General features: G+C 43.7%; 1 long non-coding RNA gene across 1 annotated transcript in view; it reads left to right on the top strand.

Moving 5' to 3' along the window:
* Nucleotides 1–20,355, top strand: part of LOC129323735 (uncharacterized) — a 45,837-nt gene that overhangs the window by 20,956 nt on the left and 4,526 nt on the right. Inside the window, exons 2-3 of the long non-coding RNA XR_008596479.1 lie at nt 18,094–18,191; nt 18,628–18,694. This is a non-coding gene — a long non-coding RNA (uncharacterized LOC129323735). The remainder of the gene's footprint in view (nt 1–18,093; nt 18,192–18,627; nt 18,695–20,355) is intronic.

The following is a 20,355-nucleotide window of genomic DNA, read 5'->3' on the forward strand; positions in this document are numbered from 1 at the left end:
ATCTCATTATCAGAAGTAACTGATCTCCATATCAGAAGCTACTGTTTGCTCCTCCCTCCCCTCTCCACCTACTGTTTGCTCCTCCCTCCCCTCTCCACCTATATATCTGACCAGTTTCTTCTTGCCCTCCATGCATCTGACGAAGAGAACTGTGATTCTCAAAAGCTTATGCTACAATAAAGTTGGTTAGTCTTAAAGGTGCTACTGGACTCTTTTTGATTTTGCTACTACAGACTAACATGGCTAACTCCTCTGGATCTCTGATCAGATATTGTAATTGTGAGAATGGTCAAGCATTGGTTTTGCAATTATTATGGAGTAGAATGAAATTGATAACCTCTTTCTAAATTGTTGCACTAATAGCACTTGTACTTTCATTATAAAATTAAAAAATTGTTTCTGTATTTGGTCTCTTTGGACCTTGGGGTCCTCTAGTAGTGTATATGTTATTATTATCCCCACAACAAAGCATCCTGTCAGGTGGGTGGGGCTGAGAGAGCTCCAGAGAGCTGTGACTAGCCCAAGGTCACCCAGCTGGCTTCAAGTGGAAGAGTGGGGAATCAAACCCGGCTCTCCAGGTTAGAGTCTTGGGCTCTTAACCACTACACCAAACTGACTCTCTAATTCAAATTATTTAGGTTCTCTACAGAGATTAATTCAGTGGGGGAGATCCTATCCTTAAGAAGGGCTCTTAAGTGGGAGGTACCCAGATGCTCTGAATTCCAGAAAATCACCTGGCCTTTGTACTTTCGAGTATATATACCACCTTTGCAGGACTGTAGTTTTAATTCACTTTGGCATTATTGTTTCCACAAGTATTCTTTTTTCCTGCCAATCTTCCCAGATATAGGGTCCTGTTTTGAAATAAAAGACCCAGTGGAACTGAGTCTCTTGCTAAGGTTTTTACCTTCTAGGGATCTCTGAGAAAGTTGGTCTATTTTAGCTTCAATTACTTTTATTCATTCCAGAATACAATTGACAGTTTTAGCAGTCAAAAGAATGAAATCAGACATGTTGTTGCCAGTTGCTTCTGGTTTGGAAGCCTCAAAATTGCCTTCCCCTTTAAATAGATCAAAATTCTCCTGTAGGGGTATTGTCAGAGATGTAGTTGTTCTGAGAGGCAATATAATTGGATGTTGAGGTTGAATATACCTTCAAGGAGTGACTGGGTAATAAAAAATTCTCAATTTTAGTCTGCTTAGGAGCTGGTGCTGATGAAAATTCCTCTATATCCTGAGCCCTTTTGCAAGTGCCCATTACAAAGGGCTAGAACTGTTGCAAAGGCTGGGCAATTCTAGCTGATAAAACAATTAAAACAACCTTCTAGTTGGCAGAGAAACCAATCAAATGAAACACAGAGGGTGTAAGAGACCAAAAATTCATAATTCCCTATCAGTTCCCTAGCAGTCAAAGTGTCAACATACTTATCTGTCTCTCCACGTCTTCAGTTAAACAGTCCAATGTCAATGACTCTCCAGTTCATGCGCAAACAGCTGAAGCTAGGGCTGGAGACTTCTTCGTCTAGGCAGGTAACAATTCCTTTCCTTTTCTCCCTGTATAATTCTATATCTTCACTTACTAGACTTGTTGTAACCAAGCTGAGAAGATTTACAGCCACAATTAGCCTTCTTATCAGCAGTCTTGCCCCCACTCTGTATTGGTCCTTTATTAGACTCCAAAAGAGAGTAGCTTGTTAGGCAAGACTCTGTAGCTAATTTGGTAAAACAGCAGGCAAACCAAGCTATTGAAAATACCAGCTGAAAGATTCCAAAACAGCAGAAAGTTTTGAGTGCCCGTATAGAGCACATTAGAACTAGGTTATCTTGTATCAAAATAGGTTAAGTGCAAAGAGCGCCATTATTATTATTATTAATGTAATTTATAGTCCACCTTTCTCACTGAGACTCCAGGCAGATTATACAGTGTAAGACAATATGATGAACAACTGGGACATTCAATAAGCATTAGGGTATGCCCTACAGAAATTTGAAAAATAAGCATAAAATTCAAATACAGGAATAAATAGATGAAACATTGCTGAAACAAAACATAAGCAATTGGATATGACAAATTAAATGATGCAGAAATTACCCAGTAAGAGCATATTTACATTAACATTCCCCATCCCTTTACAAAAGCATCTCTCTGAACTCAGTTTTGCATAGCTTGCAGAAAACAAAAAGTGGGAGCTTTCCTGACCTCTTCCGGCAGGCTATTTATAAGATGGGGGCCACCACAGAGAATGTGTGAGTGTAAGCAGCTGTTGATTTTGCCCATTTGCAGCGTGGTATCTGCAGAAATTTAATGTGGAGAAGTCTTGTTGAAAATGGGTCAAATATGCCACTGTGTGAGGCAAATGAGCTTTTTGATCAATTCTTCTTAAGTAATTGCCATTGAAAATTAAGTTTCACTTAGACTTTCTTTAAAGACTCAGTGTTCCCACTTGACCTCTTTCACCAATATTGCTAGCCCATTCATGTTGGTTAAAAACACCAGAAGCTACACAGCATATTGCATTTTTACAAGTATTTTACTGAGCTCTTGTTTAGTCATGCATGAGGGAGACATTAAATCAATACACTGATCCATTAGTGAAAAGGTTGACCTGGCTAGTATTGCTGAGGTAGCAGAGTATAGCAAAGAGGAAGTGAGATGTGTATCGGTGCAGGAACAAAATGAGAAAAATATCTGAGAACATGTCAGGAAATCCAGGAAAACTGAGAGTCCTGATTTCACTTAACACACATGGTTTGCTGTGGATCTATGCTACAGAAAATATAGTAGCAAAATTTATTTTCCTCTTAATGTTAATTTCCAATAAAAGCTGAGAAACATTGAAAATTACATTTGATTTCAAAATGTCTTTTTATCCGCTAATTTAAGGGGGAGGGGAGCAGCAATTTCATCTTGAAGACTGATTTCACATTACAATTTTATTTCTGTTAACATCAAGATTCATGTAGCTACAGTAAAAATATAGGACAGTGTATATACAAGATTGGTTAGCTCCACCCTAGATCTGCTAGCACAGGAGTGCCTAATCCCAACTAGATCAAGGGAGGAATTGTGGGAAGATGGCTGCCAGTTTGTAACATCTAGGTTGAGTGGTTTTGTCTCTCCTTCTGCAGGTAATAACAACAACATTCGATTTATATATCACCCTTCAGGATGACTTAACACCCACTCAGAGTGGTTTACAAAGTATGTTATTATTATCCCCACAACAAACATCCTGTGAGGTGGGTGGAGCTGAGAGAGCACCTAGAAGCTCTGACTGACCCAAGGTCACCTAGCTGGCTTCAAGTGGAGGAGTGAGGAATCAAACCCGGTTCTCTAGATTAGAGTCCCGCACTCTTAACCACTACACCAAACTGGCTCTCGGGCTCTTTAAAGCCCAAGCTTGGCCAGGGGGCTTAGACTTGGCATAAGCTGATGGGCAAGAGCCTAAGCACTCTGTGTCCTTGGCTGTTAGACCCTGGCCTTGGTTTTAAAAGATTAATCAGGTGGACAGTGGCCTAGGATATGTTGTGCTCTTTTTGTTTGATTATTTTATAGTGTGTTATATCGAATTTGTTTAAACTGTATTGTATTTTTTTGTAAGCAGTTTTGGAATTGCCACTGGGGAGAAAAGTGGGATAAAAATCCACCAAATAAATGAATGGATCATCACACACGGCAGGGTGTGTTATTAAGCATTTGTGCTCAGTTGATGAAGGCAGGAAAGGTGCTACACAGAGTCTTCTGGGAATGTGATTATGCCATTTTCCCGAGTTTGGTATTTAATGTGTTATTATTATTCGGGGCTTTGATGCAGAGAATTGTGAGCTGAGCTTCGCTTACAAAGGGACCTGTGTTGCCTCCTCCTTTTGGATGCACCCCTACATCCTTCTAAAAGCCCCTTCTTAAGGATGATAGATGGCAGGGGGAATTTGCTGCAGGATGTTTTACATGAACAGGTGGGAGGAACATATTCATCTCTATATGTTCTATTATATTGTGTTTAATAATGCAATTTTTGTTGCTTGATCATTCCCTAAAAAGCTCAGGAGAGAACATATGGTCCCAAATTGGTATGGGATGGGAACAATGCTATTTCTTTATACACCAGCTCTTTGGACACCTGCTTGAGGCAGTTAGATTCAACTATATATTACCTAATGAGATGTGTGTTATATGTTGTCAAATCACCTCTGACCTATAATGACCCTATGTATGAAAGACCTCCAAAATGTCCTATCATTAACAGATTTGCTCAGATCCTGCAAACTGAAGGATGTGGCTTCTTTTTTTTGAGTCAAGCTTCTCATTTTAGGTCTTCCTCTTTTCCGACTGCCTTCCACTTTTCCTAACATTATTGACTTTTCCAGAGAATCTTGCCTTCACATGATGTGGCCAAGGTACGATAGCTTCAGTATTGTCATTTTAGCTTCTAGGGAGGAATCAGGCTTGATTTGATCTAGTACCCACTTATTTGTCTTTTTGGCTGTCCATGGTATCTGCAAAACTCTCCTCCAGCACCACATTTCAAATGCATCAATTTTCTTCCTGTCAGCGGTCCCCTTGTATTTCCAGATTGTTGAGGCCAGTCCTTTTGATTGTTTTGTAGCTTTCTTCACTGTCCAACTTTCACATCCATACATAGTAATGGGGAATACCACACTTTGGATTATCTTGATCTTGGTTCCCAGAGAGACATCTTTAAGTATCTTCTCTAGCTCCCTCACAGCAGCTCTTCCAAGTTTCAGTCTTCTTATTTCATCATTGCAGACCTAACGAGATACAGTGCTGCATTTTACAGTTAATATTATAAACTCCTGAATGAAGAAACAAGACATTAGTTGACAAATCAATATGTTAATTTTAAATGTTTTGTAAACACTTTTTTAACATCAGCATAGGTCAATTGTTACAAATCAGCCAGCAAGACTAATTTTCCCATGTTGCCTCTTTTTCTGGGGGCCCACATGGGGGCTAGAAGAGAATAATGTCTGTGTCGGCTATAGTCAGTCCTTGACCTTTCTTTCAGCTTGCTAATGAAGGTGACACTTAGCATCAATTATAATGATGTGTATTTTGACTTGGATAGGCTTTCAATCCAATCCAATCAGAATTGGATTACAATCAACAGCACATAGTGCAGAGACCACTGAGCAGATCCCATCAGATGGTAATGAAATTTTAGCCACAAAACATGACTTGGGCTTAGTTTCAACTAGTGACAGAGGGGTAAACAAATCTATGTTACCACTTGAGCGAGTTACATTAGCAGCTCCCCTGAGCTTGCCACTAAGATGAGATTAATTCTGAGAACTGCATTTTGGGGTTTTTTTTTCATGATTTCTCATATGCAATTTATAATTGACATTCTCTTCTGGAAATATATTAAAATACACCAAGCATATCCACTGTAAACTCCCCCCCCCCTCTCTCTCTCTCTCTCTCTCTCTCTTTGAAGACAAAAAAACCTTACAAAAATGTCAATGAACTTTGAATATTAATAATTGTATAACTAATAACCTTCTAGACTGTGGCCATCCCCCCTTTGAGAAAGGGAGGCTTTTACCAAAACTACATTTTAAAAGCAATATTATATGACTATCTTAAATGTCCTCCCTCTTGGATGTGTCAGTAAAGTTGAGAGCAATACTGTCAGGAGTTGGTCAACAGTCTAAGCTCCTAGAAGAGTAATTCAAGCTCCTCCTCCTCCCTCCTCTTCTATATTTGACCAGTCTCTGTATCGTGCATCTGACGAAGAGAACTTGATTCTCGAAAGCTTATGCTACAATAAAGTTGGTTAGTCTTAAAGGTGCTACTGGACTCTTTTTGATTTTGCTACTACAGACTAACAGGGCTAACTCCTCTGCAAAATAGGCAAGTGGATCATCGGGTGTGGTGTAGGGGGAGATATGATGGTGGAAGAAGAAGGCAGGTAAGGAGAAAAGACAGTAGACATTCATGGGCTGTTGCAGTTTCCAGTTTGTCTTCCAATCAGGGTGATGCTGGTGATCATATCACTATCCCACTGGGCTATAATATCTTGCTTTTAAATGCCAGGTCAGTAACAGGCAAACAAGCAGGCATCCAAGATTTGATTCTGGATGAGAGGGCTGATCTGGCAGGTACCAGGGACACCTGGCTGGGAGAGGGGGGAGGAGTTAACCGCTCCCAACTATGTCCCCCTGCATCAAGCTCCTAGGAGAGTTACAATTGAGCTGGGGGTACATAGAGTGAAAAGCAGAAGCCAATTGCTGGTGAGAAGGTAGAACTTTGACAGAGAAGATGTAAAGCCCTGCACAGGGTGGGAGAAGCTAAGCAACTGTAAGTCTCCTTTTGGAGGGATTTGATACTTTATACCCCATGAGGGTAAGGGTGAATCAGGCCTACTTGTATTGGAACTGAGACAGGAGGAGGAACCAAGTAAGGCAGGCATGTTGGGGAGCTTTGTTGCTTCCCAGCCATTGTTTTTTCTGTGTGAATTTTGCTCTATGCAGATGTCATGTCCCTGTATTAATTCTACTCCATGTTTATGTTCTCTTATTTACTTAACTGTTATACTATTTGTTTAATAAACTGGTTCTTGTTCATTCTATCTGAGTCCTTCACACCTCATATTTGGTCATACATACCAACCAGCTGAAAACCAGGGGAGAGATGTGGAAGGGGGCAACTGTCAGTGCCAGAGTTGTGTCACTTCTGGGAAAACCCATAAGTTATGGGAGGGGGGTATCCGGCACTTACCTTCCTGCCACTCCCATTGTGCTTGCACACATGCCCCCATGCCTGTGCAATGATATCACTTTTAGGAAGTGGCATCATCATGCAGGTGCAGGGGCAGGAATGTACTTTGCAGCATGCCCAAATCATCTCACTGTGAAGTGCAGGAGTGTTCTTGGGGCAGCATGATGATGTCACTCCCAAGAAGTGATGTCATTGTGCCACCCCAGGAGCATGCCCAGGAGGCCCGTTCCTACAAATTTACCCCCTGCTGGCCAGGTAAGTGGTGGCAGGGGTTAGAGGGTGTAAGTGGAGATCCCCTGCTCCCCACCAGGGGAATGCCCTGACTGAAATTATGCTAACATTGTAACACTAATTACGGCACACCCTGAGTGACAGGGACAGTGCTAGGCCATCTTCAGTAAAGCCCTAGAAACAGTATAGTGGCACATGGCAATCATTTAAAGCCCTTACCTGCTCCAGAGCTGAAGGAGGCAGGAGGGAAGAAGAGTGTGTATGTGAGGAATGAACATTGTGTCCATGGTCACCATTCCATCCCTGCCCCTTTCATGAACATAATCTAGAGGAGCTAAATGCTTGCACAAAAGAAAAATTCAGATGCAGTTTGTGGTTCTCTATAATTTTGCCATAATGCTTAATATTTATATTGTGATGAAAGCATTAGAGTGGTATGGAGAATCAAGAAGTACATTTCTTTCCAAAGAAACCAGAAGGGATATATATGTTTTCTATCTCAGATATGCCTTCTGTTCCTTTTTTATATGTAAAATATCCACATATTATTTTCATTATAATGTTAAAAATCAGGAAGAGGAGAGAGGGCAGGAAAGCATGAATATAGTGAGAAGAAAGATCCAAAGTTAAGTCTATGAAGCAAAGTCAAGGACTTTGAAACAGACAGGAAGAGGGAAAGAAGCAAAAAGGAGTGTGTAAGGAATGAAGGAGAGTAGACATGGGGACAGACCAGGAAAAAGCCATGGACCATCGGTCAATGGTCCATCACATTTCATGGACCACAGACCATTCAAGGACCCACCCCAGTTCACAGACCAGTTTGTCGGTCCATGGTCTGTCACTTCCAGAGCCCCTAGTACCGCCCTCTTTGCACTCAGAGAGGCCAAACAGTGTGTCTTCAGCAGGCTCTCCTTCAGCCACTCTCCAAGTTTGGCCAAGATTGTATTTTAGACATCTGAGTTACAGACCCCCAAAGTGGCCACCCCCAGGAAACTTCCAGTACATAGAATAGGAGCTGCAAACACCAGTTGACTTCCACTGGCTTGCAGCAATTGGCAGAGCCCTAGGCTAGCCCAACACCACACAATCAAGTAAGAATTGAAAGGGGGGAGGAGAAATGAGACAGAAGAGTGAGCCCTCAAAGAGACCAATAAGCTTGTACCCAGAGCCTGACTGCAGCTCTGAGAGCCAAGCTACAAGCGATGCCTGACACAGGTTGGACACTTGTCAGCTTCCCTCAAGTTTTGATGGGAAATGTAGGTGTCCTGGTTTTACAGCTTGGCTCTCCATTACAGGCATCCTAGCCTTGCAGCTGTAATGGAGAGCCAAGCTGTAAAACCAGGACGCCTACATTTCCCATCAAAACTTGAGGTAAGCTGACAAGTGTCCAACCTGTGTAAGGCGTCACTTGTAGCTTAGCTCTCAGACTGGGTTGGGGCACAGCCCTAGGCTAGCCCACCCCTCCTCCCCAAGCAATTTTTTTAAAAAGAAACAAGAGTGAGCCCTCAGACAAGGAAGCCCAATAAGCTTGCACCCAGATCCTGACTGCAGCTCTGAGACTGGGTTGGGATACAGCCTTAGGCTAGCCCACCGCCCTACAAGCAAATAACAATTGAAAGGGAAAAAAAGGAGAAACAAGAATGAGCCCTCATCCGAAAAAAACCAAAAAGCTTGCTCCCACCCAGAGTCTTGCTGCAACACAAGCCCCAAGCCTCCTTCTGGTGCAATCCGAAAAAATTCCCTCAACAAGCTGTTTCTCCGAGACAGCAACCAGCTGGAAAGTGACACCGCAGCTCTGCACTATGTCTTATATATTAAACACTCACATAGAGAATAATAGAAGCTCTCTGGTTGGCAGCTAGAGCTGCCTATCAAGGTTTTCAGGGTAAGATTGGTGTGTTTCAAGGGCAGCAGAAAATCTGTAGGCAGCTCCTACGTTGCCTAGATAATTGATTGCTTGGTGCCAATGTTATGCACAAACTTGTGCCTTAGGTGTCCCTCTCGCCAATCACAATAAGAGACACACACACCACAGAGTCCTGTAGAATGAAGCAATATATGATTGTTTAATTTAAACAATGGAGGAGCCCTTTTACACAGGAGTAGGTGGTCTCCTTGTGTCCAAAGCTCATCAAAGCTACAATAGAAGTGCAAAGCAATTTATACCCTCAGGTTAATTATAATAATATCACAATATTCTAATATTTGTTATCTTATTGGCTTGCAGTCTTTGACGCAGGTGTCTAGGGTTAATTTGATTGGAAGAGCAAGTTTAGGTCAGCGACTTAATTGGGGGAATTCCAAGATTTGCAGCTCCTTATCTTGTCCTTGTGCTTGTTCCCCTTGGAAGGACACCTGCCTCCTCCTGCCCACCTCCCTTTTGCTGTTACCTTCGACGGCGCCGTGAAGTCTCATCTTGGCAGCCTTGGGTGGGGGGAGGGGGAGGGGGGAGCTTCAGATAACTGAGGTCCGTGGACAGAAAGGAATGTTCCCCCACTTCTGCACTCTCTCCCCTTTTTGCAGCCTTGAGAGAGATAATGCCACAGGTGGCTGACCTAGCTTGCTACATTACTCAATTTCTTCAAAAAGCATTTGTGTGACATTTCTACAGGTGCCTCTCTACAAGCAATATATTGTTTAGTGCTCAGTTCTTACAGAGTTTTAACATGTTTTAACACATTCTTCTTTGATCTTCTTATTTCAAGTGTCATATTATTGCAGATTGCATTACAAATACTACAATGGCTCCTGAGCATAGAAAAGGTGCAAGGCATATAATACTGAAATGGTATATATAATACTGGTATATATAATACTGAAAGGCACAGAAATGGTATATAAAATCCCTTTCTTCAAATCCATATTCCTCACCTAGATGTCTGGTTTCACGGACCAATGGGCTGATGGACCGGCCAAAGTTCGTTGCATCTATGAAAAAAGGTGTGTCCACTACCCGCCAGCTCATGAATGACGAACCAACCCAGTCCATGTAAAATTTTGGTCAGTTTTTCAGTCCGTGCCCATGTCTAAAGAAGAGTCCTGACACTGTAAATGCCAGAGCAAGATGGAAGAGTCCTAAATTTTGAGGACATTTTCCTGTAGCGAAATCTTTCATAAGTAAGGAAACTGAGATTAAAACTTCATCATTAGTTGGATACAGCTTGGAGGATTCAGAGATCATTTAGTTAATACTGCAGTTCCTTCAACAAATCTTTCTTTGGTTTACCGTGATAATCTCCAAAGGCCTCTTAGATCAATGAAAAGGAAATAAATCACATCAACAAGGATATCGCTTAAACTTCAATTTTCTATTCCGTAACAGAGGGAAATGTTTTTCAAAAAAGAAGCAGTTAACTGAATGCTAAAGTGCATGTTATAATTTTCTCATTTGTTTAAACATTTACTTCCTATCTTATCTCAGGTCCAAAGCTGTTTACAAGTGGTGGAATACAGAAGTACCATAAATCTAATTTTTTTAAAAAAACAATCAATGAGTTTGATCCTTCAGCTGTACTCCACCTAGAGTAATGCCTTGCCTCAACTCAAGGAGTCTTTTCCTGAGACTTGAGGGAAGGTGTCACCATTAATGTCATGGATTCATGAGATTCAACCTCCCAAAAGCTACCAGCCAATCTGAACCAATTAAACAGCCTTCTAGAAGAGGACAATTTTGTATACCCTGATAAAAGCCAGGGATGAAGTTGCCTTAAATACATCCTTCCAGAATTCAATTAGGTCTGCTAAGTTCCAGGTGGGGGCTGGAGATCTCCCAGACTGACAACTGACTACGAGATCAGTGCCCTTGGAGAAAATAGTTGCCTTGGACAGTGGACTCTATGGCATTATATCCAGTTAACAACCTGCCCCTCCCTCAAACCATGCCTTCCCCAGCCTCCACCCCCAAATCTCCAGGAATTTCCAAACTTGGAGTTGGCAACTCTATATTCAACCCATGACATTTCCAATTTTAAAAAGGAAAAAAAAATACATATGTAGATAAATTGCAGCTGCAGATATTTGTTAATCCTGGTCTTGATACGATAAGCTTGACTTAGAGTAAGTCTGTTCTTTCTCCTCCAATTTCATATATTCCATATTTAATATATACATATATATATTCCATGGATACAGACCACATATGGTAGAGAAAGTATGATAATTGTCCTCTGGGATGAATTCTACAAGCTGCAAACTACTTGAATGGTGACTTTAGCAGGTTCTGAAAGATCTGTGGGAGGTAAAATCCATGGGTATCTGTTCTCATCTTTCTCTGAGCAAAGGAATTTCTAGATGATGTTTTAAAAAGCAAATGTATTCTCCTGTTTCAGAGAAGAGGGGAAGAAAATGAGACATACCAGAAAAGTTGAGGAAAGAGCGTACAAGTAGCTGGAGTTCTTTCTATCAGATACCATGCTATCATATATCCATCATATCATAAGGGTCTTTATTCTCAGGGGAGAAATGCATCAGTAAATAGAAGCAAAAAGAGAGCTTTTACATTTGGAGATTTGAATATCAATGCTGATGCCTTGAGTTGTTTTGCAAGAAATCTGGTTCATTGTCTAGACCAATGAAATATAAAATCTTTACTCTGAGAGTGTGGCAGGCGATACATTAAGATCTTAGGAAAATAGTCCTTGCTGTTCTCATTTCAATGAAAGCTGCAAAATCATAGCACTTTGTTTCTGTATTACAAGACCACCCCTAATTCTTCCCCCTCCAGTCTAGACAACATTGGAAAACATTGTTTGGAGAGTGGCCTGCAGAGCTGGATTGCTGAGGAATGGATTTGCGCGGTGCTAGGGCCAATTAACACACTGTGAAAAGGGAGTGGAACTCACCCATCAAAAGAGCTGCAGAATGTTTGTTTATGGTGGGCCATCTCTCAAAGGATGTGTCGTGTGTTTTATGATTTCTATGACTCAGTATCTATCCCAGCTATCTCTGTTCAGTTCACTATGGACAGACCCTACATCTTAATATCTCAATGCAATTGATGGGGGGGGGCAATTAGGGCATGGGTTCACATGATGTTCACATGTGATGCTAATGTCAGTATTCTTCAGGACTGAGCTTGCTCCCCAGAGACGAGCATGGTCACAAATCCCCACTCTGCCATGACATTCTTTGAGATTCTTTAGCCGGGTGGCTAACTCTCAGCTTAACTTACACTGCTCTAGGGACTTTGGCAGGGCTGGATCTAGGGTTCCTGGGGCCCAGGACAACCCAAGTCCAGCCGCCCTTGCACTTGCACGCAGCATGCGTGCGCTCCCGGCGCTGTGTGATGATGTCACTTTGTGACATCATCATGCAGGGCGGGCGTGCCACCAGCGGAGCGCCGGCAGTGCCGGCAGCTGAGAGGCTGCCTGCACCACTTGCCTGCCCAGCTGAGCAGGCAGCCAGCTTGCTGCACACTCCCTATCCTGCGGGGCAGGCGAATGGTGCAGGCGGCCTCCCAGCCCTCCGTGCCACTCTCTTGCCCAGCAGGACAGGGAGCGCACAGCAAGTTGGCCGCCTGCTCAGCTGGGCAGGTGAATGGCACAGAGGGCTGGGAGGCCACCTGCACCATTTGCCTGCCCCACAGGACAGGAAGCGCGCGGCAAGCCGGCCACCCCCTCAGTAGGGCAGGCAAGTGGCACGTGCGGCCTCCCAGCTCTCCATGCCATTCACCTGCCCAGCTGAGGAGGCAGCCAGCTTGCTGAGCGCTCCCTGTCCTGCAAGGCAGGTGAATGGCACGGGTGGCCTCCCAGCCCTCCGTGCCACTCACTTGCCCAGCAGGACAGGGAGCGCGCGGCAAGCTGGCCACCCCCTCAGCAGGGCAGGCGAGTGGCACGGGCAGCCTCCCAGCTCTCTGTGCCATTCACCTGCCCGGCTGAGGGGGTGGCCAGCTTGCTGCGCACTCCCTGTCCTGCTGGGCAGGCGAATGGTACAGGCGGCCGCTCAGCCACCCGTGCTGCCACTGGCGCGCTCCCGGTGGCTGGCAGCTGTGCCCAGCGCCCCCTCTTTGGCGGTGCCAGGGGCAGACTACCCCCCCTGCCGCCCTCGATCTGGCCCTGGTCTTTGGAGAAAGAGCATGATAAAAATGTGCTAGATTAGAACTGAAATCTTTGAGTGAGGAATGGATATATCTTCTCTAGCATGCATCTCTTTAAATCTATGGGCATGAACACTAAGGCACCATGCAGTACACAAACTTCCATTTTGCACACTGCTCTTTCTATAGTACATTTTGCAGATTGTAAGATAATTATATGTCTTCATCCCCATAAGATCCATATATATATATGGCATAAAGCATATAGCATGTTGTGTATATATATATATACACATATACATATACATATACATATACATATACATATACATATACATATACATATACATATACATATACATATACATATACATATACATATACATATACATATACATATATACTAGCAACAAAGCCTGTTGTGGGAAAGAATACAACAGGCTCTAGAAAGGGGAGGACAGGCAGGCGGGCATTCCCTCCTCTGTCACTGATACCAGCAGGATGAAGGCAGGGGGGGTGGGCATGGCCACCTCCTCTGCACCTGATTCTAGCTGAGTGAAGGGGGGTGGGCACTGCCACCTGCTCTGTGCCTGATCCTGGCTGGGTGAAGTGGGGGTGGGTATTGCCACCTGCTCCATTCCTGATCTTTGCTGGGTGAAATTGGGGGCAAGCATTACCTCCTGCTCTGTGCCTGATCCAGGCCAGATGAATGGGTACAGGCATTGCCTCATGCTAAGCTCTTGATCCCGGCTGGGTGAAGGGGACGGGCATTTCCTCCTGCTCTGTGTCTGATCCTGGCTGGGTGAAAGCAGAGGGTGGGTATTGCTGTCGCGGTTGTTTATGATGCACTGGCCTAAGTGGCAGGTTCAAGAGAAAGACACAACACACCAAGCTATAGTTCCAATGGTGTATTGTACATTATTTACAGGTGGATAAATATACAAGAAATATTATGCTGACTGACAAACTGCTCCGCCAGACAACCTGCAGAGCTAGAGCCCCAAAACCAAAAGACTCTATTCTCTTATATAGTGTATGCTCGCCTATCACAGCCATAGTGCTGACTCACTGTGCCAGCCCAAATTTCCTTTGCATACAGAGATAAAATCATCACCTGGCTAAAGTCATGTGATAGCTGTCACCTTGCTACAACTCTAGATGACTTTAATCTGTCACTGCTAGCTGCCTCACTATGCTTGTATATCTCAACACTATGCATGTATACCTCAACATTATGCATGTATACCCCTGCTCCGAGCCTGATCCCAGCTGGATAAAGGGTGGGTGGGCATTTTCTCCAGCTCCACTACTGATCCCAGGCAGGTGAAGGGAGGCAGGCATTGCCACCTGCTCCACTCCTGATATCAGCTGGGTGAAGGGGGCTGGGCATTGCCACCTGCTCCACTCCTGATACCAGCTGGGTGAAGGCGGGGGGCGGGCATTGCCACCTGCTTTGCTCCTGATCTGAGCTAGGTGAAGAAGGGATAGGCATTTACACCTGCTCTGCTCCTGATCCCAGCTGGGTGATGATGGGAGGTGATGTTTATTGCCACCTGTTACACTCCTGATCCCAGCTGGTTGAAGGTGGGGGTGGACATTTCCACCTGCTTTGCTCCTCATCTCAGATGGGTTAAGGTGGGGAATGGGCATTGCCCCCTCTCTGCTCTTGATCCAAGCTGGGTAAAGATGGGGAGAAGGCATTGCCACCTGCTTTGCTCCTGTTTCCAACTGGAAGGAGGTGGAGGGCAGGCATTGACACCAGCTCCACTCCTGATCTCAGCTGGGTGAAAGCAGGGGATAGGCATTGCCACCTACTCCACTCCTGATCCCAGCTGGGTGAAGGCGGGGGGGGCATTGCCACCTGCTCTGCTCATGATCCCAGCTGGGTGACAATGGGGGGCAGGCACTGCCACCTGCTCTGCGCCTGATTTCAGCCTGGGCTTCCTGCTGCAACATGCTCTCTGGAGTTCTGGCAGCCTCATCTTGGCTTCCCTCCACAGCAGCGCCCTCTGAAGGTGCACCAGGGTAGGAAGTGAGTTGTCTTGAATACACTTAGCCTTTTAGATAGTAGGATATCACCACAAGGGACTGAATGGGTTCCAGGAACAGGTGACACAGCAATCTGCTGAAGAGGTTGTAATGACTGGCTATGGGAAGGAAGACACATCTCTCCGACTCATTGGCCATAGTCTTCTCATAGATTTCAAGTCAGCATTCTGTTAAAGTCACGATATATGGGCTCAGTAAAGAGGACATTGCTCTTTATCCCTCCTCTTGAAATTTGAGGCTATCCAAATATACTTATTTAAAAAGAAAAACCTTTGGAGAAGTTTATCCAAGTAAATCAGATGCAATATTTTTTCTGTGTGTATTTGTAAACAACAACAAAATGATTATACATGACAAGGAAATGCAATTCCTGTGTTGCTGCTGATTATGTAGTGCCTTTTTCCTACCACACTGGGAGATGTAGGAGTAAATGTAATCTCTTCCCTGCTGCTGAGTGGTTGTAAGAACAGAGAGCTGCAATTCTCAAAGGCAACTTCCTTTTGCTAACTTTATTGTATTTAGAATAATTTTTGTTATGTATGCATTGTTAATTGAGCAGTCTTTCAAGCGCTTTAAAGGGGCCACTGTCACAATGCTTGCCTGTAATTGTGATGTGTTTATGCCCAGCATGGTTGATAATGGACCCTTTACATACTTCCTTGCTTTGCCAACACTGTCCATTCTCATTTAGCAAATAGCCTTTTTTCCATCTGTGTTCCTCCTTGAAGAACATGAGCCAACATGGCTCTTTTAAAATTTAATTGACTCCCTTGATTACGTACCAGAGCCATTAACAAGCATGCACCACCTGGAATTATAGATGTTACGGTTTACTGTTGTTTACCCTAGATCAGACTGTGAACCACATTGTGTGTGTGAATGTGAGTGTGAAAAGCCTTTCCATCTCTCATACAATTAGATACATAATAAGTGGGAGATCTGCTCACCCTGTCTTTCTCCACTATCACACACTCCAAATCTGAGGGGGGGTGTCTTTTTTTCTTATAAATCTTTGCCCTACTTGGCATATTGCTTCTTTCTTCAGAGCACATGTGGGATACTTCATCTGTAAGCACAGTCATGAGTTTAGGTTTAGTAACTAAAGTTAAAATCAACAAACTACTTACACAGCAGCTTGTTTAATCTCAGCTATTTCCATGAACAAGGCTGCCAGGAGGAGGGGGACTGATAGGGAAAAACTTTGGGGGTTCACATCACTCTTGGGATTCCATGGACCTGCTCAGTTCATGTGATTTGCTTTGATATGATACCTGGGTTGGACTTGGAAGGTATGAGGAGAATTCAGTGGAAATCTGTTTGGGGGGCCATGGTGGGTTCTGTGAGGCTGTTTATACTGCCAGTCTGTAAAGAGAAACATCACAAAACAGAGTCTTTTGTTATTGCCCTCTTTCCAGGTCTCCTCGTGAGCAGAGGAACTATGCATCCATTGACAACTGATATTGCATTTCTTTAACTTGTAATCTAAGTTTTACCACATGAGGGCACATTTATAAAAAATAGTAAGCACAAAAGAATTACATAGTGAAGTCTCCTAATAATGATGCTGCTCCCACAAAAAGAGGTTCACCCTGAGCTCTAGTAGTATTAGGAATGTTAAAGATTATGATCATTGTTGCACAGTTGTAATTTTATCCAAGATAGGTAATGAAAGTTACATTTACAACTCAGTTCTTGTCATGTTTAGTTGGGAATGCCATAGTTTTTAATGGGGCTCATTACTGTGTAATTTTGTTTAAGATTGCAGTCATAGAAACTTGATTGCTCAGGGAACAAAGGACTAGATTAGTGGTGTACATTTTAAAAATTCATTTTAACTTCATTTTTTAGGGCATGATTTGGGTTTTCATAAAATATCATGGATAGAATCATAAAAATATAGAATCATACACTTGAAAGGTGTTACCCAAATAGGAGATCTCCTTGAATGGTTGGGGGAATTAGCATTAAAGGAGACAAGCACGTGGGGGTAACTGGGATTCTCCGCCTATGTATACAGTGATTATTTCCTTAGAGAACTTTTAAATAAACAGGCAGTGTTCAACAGAAAGGGTTTTATATTAAAGGGGAAATAAAAGGCAAGCATGCAGATAATGTTCTGAACTTATACACAGAGCTAACTAAGAAGACAGTGATGAAATGGGAAAGCAGTTTGTGAGGGAAGGGCTATAATTACCAGACTCAGAAAGAAGAGATTTGTGGAGGAGCAGAGTTTCACAGAGAGAAGCCCAAATGGATTGGGGGTGCCAAGGTGCACACACAGCTGGGCAGACTAATTATAGGACAAAACATCCTGGGGCAAAACTGACATCTTTACCCTAAAACAATGGCTTAATGGTTTGTCTGCAGGTAGTACAATGTTGGGAACGGTTTAATGTGACTATCTGGAATGGTCTATAGGTAAAAATGTCGCTTGATAACCGGGTAAGTACCAGACAGAAAGGCTATCAAATGTGATAGAGGAAGGCGTTCGTAGAATTAGACAGGGAATTTTCTCAGGAAGCCCTGTTATCTCTGCTGCTCTCCAGGGCATGGAAGGCCATCAGTCAGTCATTCCCCCTATGACTCATGGTTTCGTAACTTTCCAGTCTCTAGTCCAGCTGGCATCCTCCCTGCCTGCGGCCAGGCAGTGTCTAGGATTATTGCAGGGGTTTATTATATTCCATGTCCATAAACTGCCTTTTTAGCACGGCAAGGGAAGTCTGACTGCAAACAAAGGGGATTTACAGATCATTTGGGATTTCATTTTGGGCATATTTTTCAAGTTTGGGAATATTTCCAATCCCTTAAAAAAGAAAAGTAATTAAAAGGGTTTTTTTCCTAAAAAAAAGAATATGCCCTGGCAGCAGTAGCCCTTTAAATCACCCTTAAATTGAGATATCTACCACCCATTGACCACAGTGAGGTAGACCTTGCTGCTGTCTGAGTACTAAGTCTAACACTTATTGAAAACAGTGGAAGCTTAAAGTTGAAATGTTGTTCAAAGGGCCTCAGCACACTCTCTCTCCCTCCTCACTTGCCAGTCCTGCTGCCTTGGCTGCCTACAAGGGGAAGCAGAAGACCACAGGACCTCACAGCCAGACTGGCTGCAACCATGGGACTTCCATCCCCTCACAAGCCAGTAAGCTCCCCAATGCTGAAACTCTCCCATAAATGTTTGACAATCGTGAAATTTCAGGAAAGTTTTGGGTGATTTCTGGTGTTTCTGATCTGAAACAAAACATCAAATTGGGGGTGTTTTGGCCTGGGAATATCCAAACGCATATCCCTCAACTATACCAAGTTCTTCTGCAAACCGATTGAAGTGAAAGGGATCTCTTGGGAAGCTGTGTCTGCTGTATGGCAACCTTAGATTTATCATTATTTGTTTAGGGATCGAGCATGAGATTAATTGACTGAATCACTGTTCTAATGACTAGAATGGGAGCCTAAGCCATAGCAGTAATGTACTTGTTATGTTGGACAAGAAAAATGTTAGCTCTCAAGTTTTAGGCACAAGCTTATGAGAAATCAACCATCCTTTATTCGCAAAGACATTGATATCCCTTTGTTTTAAGGTCTCAGTTAATGGCCTGAGAACAAGAAATCAACTGCCAGAAAGCAGAGGTTGTGCCCCCAAATCATGTAAGTTTTGACTGCCATGTCAGTAGGATAATAAACAATCATTAATGCTTCTCAGTCTTATGAATGGCCCAGGCATTTCCCACTGTCTACTATTTGCCATTTCACATCCTTTTCTACTTAAAGTGCAAGTTAAACCTGACAGGGGGCTAATTAGATTCCCATATTAGCCATTGATCTTTCATAGGGCTATCAAGATGTCTGCCATTTTGTGAACCTAGAAGACAAATTATATTCAAATATTTTTTGAAGCTAAGAAAAACCTTCCAAGCCCTGTTCCATCAAAAAGCTCCCTTAAGGGAGCTGACAAAGCAGCAATTCTCTCTGCTAAGTCCTAAATACTTTAAGTTCAAGCAGCAGCAATTGGGTGAATTGAAGAGGTACATAGTATGGAAAGAGTTCAGAAAGTCATAGGGAATTTTCATCTCTGATTGGTCTTTCTCCAAATTCATAGATTGTTGATATCCATTAATAGTCATTATGGTTAGAATGGGCACGAACCTAATTACAACCCCCAAAAACCCACGAAACAGCTTGGTTTGTGGTTCACAAACCAGGGTTCGTGGAAGCTCTTTTCACGGAACTTCCACAAACTTTATACTGGTTCATTGGGTTGTATTACAGGGGCAGTTTAAATGGCCAAATGGACATTTAAACTGCCCCTTTAAGGGACTTGCACCGGCAGGTCCTTTTAAACTTCTCAAACCCCAGCCCCCCTACCCCCTACCCCCTACCCCCCAGCCCCAGACCCCCCCACCCCCCAGCCCCAACCCCACACTTACCTTAAGGAGGCCTGTGGTGTCATCATCCTCCTCCTGTGAGGGGTGGCAAGGCCGTTTTTGGCCTTCTCTGCCCCTGAGTAGGCCCACAGAGGAATGGTGGAGGCCGAGAATGGCTTTGCCGCCCCTCAAATGGCTGTGCCGTGGCCGTTTGAGGTGCAGCAAGGCCATTTTTGTATCCCTCTGCAGGCCTGGTCAGGGGTGGAGGAGGCCAAAAATGCCCTTGCCATCCCTCACAGGAGGAGGAGGAGGAGGACACCACAGGCCTCTTTAAGGTAAGTGTGGGGTTTGGGGCTGGGGGCTGGGGGAGGGGGAGTGGGGTGGGCTGGGGTGGGGGGCTGGGGTTTGGGCAGTTTAAAGGGCATGTCCCTTTAAAGTATCAGCTGGCAGTTGGGGGGGGGGAATCCCCATCTGCCACCCGTGAGCTTATAGTTTAAAGGACCTGCTGCTTGCAAGGCAGGAATGGGCCCTTTAAACTGTTAAATGTCCCTTTCCCTACTGTTGGGTCATAACTGGTCCCAGTGCCGTGCCAGTTCGTGGTTTTTGGTTCATTAAAATCCACGAACCACGAATCTCATGGTTCATTTGGGGGGGGGGGTGCCCATCTCTAGTCATGGTACCAAATTCCAGAAGTAACTAACCTGGACAATGGATTTGGGGGATCTAGTTGGCTTGATACCATTTGTTTGGCTGAAGATGAGAGACAATATGGTCCTTTTTATGCTGTTCTGCTATCATACAGGATATAGAGGCTTAGGAACTTACCACATTTGTCTTGACATGGATCATGCTTTCCCTGCTTCTTCTGTCCACATCAATGACCGCATGGAGACATCAGAGAACAGAAATTACATCTCCCACAGAAGAAGTGCTGTTCTGAGGACA

This window comes from Eublepharis macularius, chromosome 2, assembly GCF_028583425.1.
Source record: "Eublepharis macularius isolate TG4126 chromosome 2, MPM_Emac_v1.0, whole genome shotgun sequence".
NCBI classification, from domain to species: domain Eukaryota; kingdom Metazoa; phylum Chordata; class Lepidosauria; order Squamata; family Eublepharidae; genus Eublepharis; species Eublepharis macularius.